The sequence below is a fragment of the Canis lupus genome, chromosome 27, assembly GCF_003254725.2.
Source record: "Canis lupus dingo isolate Sandy chromosome 27, ASM325472v2, whole genome shotgun sequence".
Classification (NCBI taxonomy): Eukaryota; Metazoa; Chordata; class Mammalia; order Carnivora; family Canidae; genus Canis; species Canis lupus.
This window is the reverse complement of record NC_064269.1, coordinates 36,466,076-36,472,242: the sequence shown is the minus strand read 5'-3', so window position 1 is coordinate 36,472,242 and position 6,167 is coordinate 36,466,076. Positions and strand designations below refer to the sequence as shown.

The following is a 6,167-nucleotide window of genomic DNA, read 5'->3' as shown; positions in this document are numbered from 1 at the left end:
ACTCAGATTCTCCAGAAGGATAAATTTATTTATTTATTTATTTATTTATTTATTTATTTATTTATTTCCTTATTTATTATTTATTTTTTTAGTGAAAAACCAGTGCTTTCAATCGGGGGGGGGGGGGGGGTTGGGGAGCCTGTAGTGACACATTGGAAATGCTTTGTAATCAGTATATTAAGGAGACATTCATACATTTCAATTGCTTAATTCTGATTCCAGATTTAAGCTTGTGAACATGACTTTTAAACATACAATTAAAGCTGCTCCTCATAATTTGCTATACTACCAACATGAAATTACAGTTACTTCAGAGCATAAGTTAGATGGTTTAAAGTAAGCCTGTCACATACCTAGAAGACAACTTCCTGTCTCATACATGCAAATTAACTTTTCCACGTCAATGTTTCTTCACTCTAAGTTACCCTGCTCCCGAAGTCACTACTCTGAAGTTTATCATGGTCCAAAGAGAAGGAAAAAAAGTGTAACCAGGACTGATATATATATATATATATATTAATATATATATATAAGATGGCACAGCAGAAGGGAATGCAATTCTACAAGTGCAAGCCCTCAAGCAGCAGCATATGATAAACCCCTTCTTTAGAGAGGTATCCTTTCAATCACTGATACCATAGGCCAAATTACATAGCATGTCATCTTCAAGTAACAGTTGAGGCATTAAAATGCAGGGGCATCACAATGAATCCCACTTAACGTAACTATAGACCAACACTTCTCTATAAATTAATAAATTCTTTGTCTGATTGCCAATTAAATACAAGTTTTAGCTTCATAGCTTAACAATTAAGGGTCATACACTGAAGTCAATACATACACCTAGCATTTCAGCCTGAACTGTTTCATACACAGAGCTGCAATCAATTACAAGGTATGGCCTAACAAATGCTAGGGGAGGTTTTTTTTTTAAAGTAGTTTTTACAATATTAAACTTATCTTGCACACTGAAGTTATCATACACGCAGGGCAAAATCAGAGCTTTTCTTTTTGAGTTTATTCTTCATTTAACTTTTAAAATACTCTTATAGTTGAATATTAAAACAAAAACAATAGCAAGTAGTGAGCTATGATTATAGTCCTTCACTCATTCACTACTGCATGTAAAATGCCAGCAGCAGTGCTATTCACTGGCTCCATTAGGAGGTCTGACACTGAACACCACCCCTAGGATGATGTTCATCATCCTCATATGCTTCCCCCATTGTAATGGCGCTGTCTTTCCTGATTGGGATCAAAGTCCACCAGTTCTACATGATCCATTTCATCAGTCTCTTCTACTTCTTTCCTCTCAGATAGGAGTTTTTCCAGTAAAGAAAGTTTATCAGGAGAGAGAAAGCCATTCTTGGGGAAGTTTTCCTTAAATTCGATGATTAGGCGACCCTTCTCATATGGTCTACGATAAATTGGCATGCCTTCGTTTAGCACACACTTGATATCCCGATGTTTGACAATCTGACCTGGATGAGAGGTGATGACGATGGTTCAGTTGTCAAGAGTAGATATTGGCTTTTGAAAGCCACACCGGGCTTCAACCAGCTGTATATCCATACACATGAAAAGATCTTCTCCTCATTGAGTAAAAACAGCATGGTCCTTCTGATCTAAAACAATGATAATATCTCCTGGTTCCAGTCCTGGTTCTTGGTCTCTCTTACCATGGAATGTTATCTTCTGGTCATCTTTCACACTTTTGTCAATATGCACTTCTAGAATCTTCTTCTCTCGAAGTATCTTCCTTCCGTTGCAGCTTTTACATCTATCTTTAGGACTGATGCGTTCCCCATGGCCCTAGCACTCCATGCACACAGATTGAATTTGCTGAACCATTCCAGATCCTATCTGATGAGTTCTTATTTGCATTCCAGTACCTCAGCAATTGGGACAACATTCGACTGCTCCTTTCTTACCACCTGGGCCTTCACATTTATTGCAAATCACATTCTTTCGCAGAGCTAGTTTTCTTGTTGTGCCATTATATAAATCTTCTAAGGTTACTGAGAGCTGATGTACAACATTTTTACCTCTCCATTCTCTCTGCATCCTGCCTCCTCCTCCAAAAAACATATCAAAGATGTCCACGGGGGAGCCAAAACCACCACCAGCTCCACCTTCTTTAATTGCCTGTTCTCCTCCTTTGTCATGTAATTCCCTTTTCTTTGTATCAGAGAGCACTTCATAATCTTGAGAAATCTGTTTATACTTCTCTCCTTCATTTGGATTATCAGGGTGGTACTTCAAGGCCAGTTTCCTGTAAGCCTTTTTCAATTCCTCCTGCGTGGTATTGGGTTTGACTCCCAAAACATCATAGTAAGTGGTTTCTTTTTTTTTTTTTTTTTTACTTTTTTAAAAAATTTATTTATCATAGTCACACACACACACACACACACACACAGAGAGAGAGAGAGAGAGGCAGAGACAGGCAGAGGGAGAAGCAGGCTCCATGCAGGCTCCATGCACCAGCTCCCTGGGCCAAAGGCAGGCGCTAAACCGCTGTGCCACCCAGGGATCCCAGTAAGTGGTTTCTTTCACCATTTTCTACAGCCAGTGAGAGGGCCAAGGCCGGTGTGGAGGAGCGGGAAGGAGCACGTTGCTGGGCGCAGCTCGGGCAGCCGCTGCTCCTCTGCGTCTCACCGAGTGTTCTGGAAATTCTGCCAATTTCTTCATCTTTAAAATGAGAATCATAGCAGTGTCTACCTAGCAGCTTAAAAAAAAAGAGATTTATTTGTTTATTTGAGAGAGGGGCAGTAGGAGAAGGACAGGGGGAGGGGGAGAGAGAATCTCAAGCTGACTCCCCACTGAGGGTGGAGCCTGAGTGTGGAGCCTTGGGGCATGGTCCCATGACCCTGAGATCCTGACCTGAACCAAAATCAAGAGTCAGATGCTTAACCAACTGAGCCACTCCTGGAGCCCTTACCTAGGAGCTTTTTGGTAAGGTTCACATATATTTAAAATTCTTAAAACACCTTAAAACTATGCTCAATAAGTAGTACATACTATTTAAGTGGTGACTTTTTAGTACTCAAATTGAAGGCTCAAGAGAGTGAACTGTTTAAAGCAAATTTGGGATTATTTTGCATGGTTACCTTCTATTTGTTCGATTTACATCAGAGATCCTATTCATTTCAACTTCTAAGCATTCTGATGAAATTGATTTCTAAATCATATCTCTGTAGCCATTTTTTTTTTCACAGAAACATCCAATTTTTAGTATTCCTGTTGATCTCATAGTAACTGGATCTTTTTTTTTTTTTTTCTTCTTTCATCCACAACTGGTATAGTTCAGATTTACTGTCCTGGTTCTGTTGCCATTGTTTTTACCAAAAACAGTTTTTGTTTTTGTGACAGTTTTATAGTTCACCTCTATATTTAGAGTGCTGTGGTATGATTCTCTGGTTAATGGAAACTAAAAAGTGAGATGTGTTAATACTGATTTACATATATGTTTCCATGCTTTTTTTCCTCTTCTTCAAATTTTAAGGCTAACTTAACTATTTGATTGGGCTGTCCAAGGAATTGGATGCATTGTGGAGGTGAGCAAAAAGTGATCTAATGATTCATTGTGAATCTTCATATATCTCAGCTTTCAGTTTCTGGTACAGGTTACGTTACAGAGATGACAGTAAACAGCTTGCCTGGCAGCAGGGATCTTAAAACTTCCTCTCAGTCCCCTCCCACCCTCACTCACTAGGATGTGCATGCTCACCTCCCTCATGTTATTCCAAGTATCACTAGAGACCACAAGTTCACTAAGCTCTGAAGACAGGTCAGCTCATGCTTTTATGCTCTCACCTCCATATCAATTTGCCTCTTCTGTGGTCAGGGCTTTATAAAATAGATAAAAATTAATTATTTTCTCTCATTCCGTAAGCTTTTTTATGGTATCTACTAATTGCATTTTTTTTCTTTTCTTAACTGTAAGCTGTAGTTAAGTCAGTTACTGATGTTAACTGTTGCTATCAATGTCTCAGATGACCGACCATACAGAAAAGGGGTTAGCTAAGTTTTCTGATGTCTTCCTAAGGACACGTTTGTTTAATGGCTCCATCTGCTGGAGAGAGTGGGCACTGCTTGTTTTTGTTATCAGGTAAAATGTCAAGAGGCAAGGTAGAAAGTTCCTAGATATAGCTGGACATTTTTTAGGGAATTTGGCCGAAAGATGAAACTTTCGGCCACATTTGCAGCATTGTGAGGGACTGAAGAGAGGGAATTTCTGGATTTTTAAGCATTGCAAAATGTCTTCTGTTAATGTGAAGACACTGGCTGGGAAGGATTGAGATCTTGAAAACTGGAATCAGGACATATGGGAAGATTCTAATCGAGCTAGGGACATGAAACCCCAAATTCTATTGCATCCTTTTTGCCAGTAAATGTAGCCTTTCCACTCCCATCCAAGTAGGTTAGCCTTACTTTGCTTGAAGCACCTGTAATGTCCTCACTTAAGTAGATGGTCAAGTGACCAGAAGTCTAACCTGAATTCTGTAAGAGGTCATGTCTGCTCAATTTGCTTACTTGAGCTATTTTACAGATGCAGAATCTTTTTTTTTTAAAGATTTTATTTATTTATTCATGAGAAACACACACACACACACACACACACACACACACACACATAGGCAGATACATAGGCAGAGGGAGAAGCAGGGTCCCTGTAAGAAGCCTAATGCGGGACTTGATCCTGGGACTCCAGAATCACACCCTAAGCTAAAGGCAGATGCTCAACTGCTGAGCCACCCAGGTGTCCCAGACCCAGAATCTTTTAAATTAAAAGTGGGGGGCAAGTCTTTGAGAAATAACTCTATTAAACAGAAAAAAAAATTATATAGTTCATTTTTTTTCCACTCCCCAAAGAGATCTACGACCATTAGTCTTTCATTGAGGGAAGAGAAACAATCAGACTTTTGAAGTGTTATTGGACATTGACTCTGAATGAACACTAATTTCAAGAGACTCAAACCATCATTGTATTATACTGATCAGAGTAGGGACATAAGGAGGTCAACTGATTAATGAAATTGTGGCTTAGGTCAGCCTCATAGGTCTGCCTATTTTCTTCATCTAACAGAGACTTCTCCCTGGGAAAACCCTACAGCTGGCCATATGGATGCCAGTAGCTTCTTGCTCCTGAACACTATAATCCAAGAACTCCTGGATATATATGTAAAAAAGAATGTATTTCCAAATATGAGAGGAGAAAGAAAGTAAGAAGGGATCATTTCCAAAATATCTGAGGCAAGATTACCAAACAAATGATTCTGAGACCACCGTAGAATCACTTGCTAGACTCTATCCTAGAATCATATGAGCAGGAAATACCCCCATCCCATGCCTTTTAGCGGATGAATGCAAACCAGAATACCTGCACAGTCAGCAGCACTGCCTGAATCCCAAGACCTTGCAGAGTACTTGCAGTACAAAGTGTTAGGTAGTTTTGTGTCCATCCACTGTACACAGCAAATCTTTGGTGATTATTGTCCCATGAAATATTCTGTATTTTCAAGTAGTTTAGTCTGAAAATCGGGCTAATAAATATTCTTATAGTTTTATAAACACTACTGTGCTCATAAAATAAAACTTATTTTCCCCTGGAATATAGTCGTTAACAAGCCGTAATACAAATGCTTGAAGTTTATATACACTATCCAACTCAACATATACAAGTTGGTTTATAATGTTATGATATGATGCACAAGAAAGCTTATAAGGACATGATCACCATAAAGAGATGAGGATAAACATCATAAAAAAGTTTGTCTCTGAAGCATTTAGCCCTTCATACAAACTCCCTTGGCATTTATAGGATTTTCTTTTTATATCAGTCACACAAGTAGAACAATTCTTCAGTTTTCTCCTGGCACTCAATGACTTACCAATGAAGCCTTCACTGTCTGAGTTGCTGTTTCTTTTTTTTTTTTAATTTTTATTTATTTATGATAGTCACACAGAGAGAGAGAGAGAGGCAGAGACATAGGCAGAGGGAGAAGCAGGCTCCATGCACCGAGAGCCCGACGTGGGATTCAATCCCGGGTCTCCAGGATCGCGCCCTGGGCCAAAGGCAGGCGCTAAACCGCTGCGCCACCCAGGGATCCCTGAGTTGCTGTTTCTTTTGTAGCCAGCTCCTCAGCCACACATCAGTATTTTACTTC

General features: G+C 39.4%; 1 pseudogene; it reads right to left on the bottom strand.

Annotated features, from left to right (window-relative positions):
• Window positions 1–1,159: 1,159 nt before the first annotated feature.
• LOC112665638 (dnaJ homolog subfamily A member 1-like) lies at window positions 1,160–4,514 on the bottom strand (annotated as a pseudogene).
• Window positions 4,515–6,167: the final 1,653 nt, after the last annotated feature.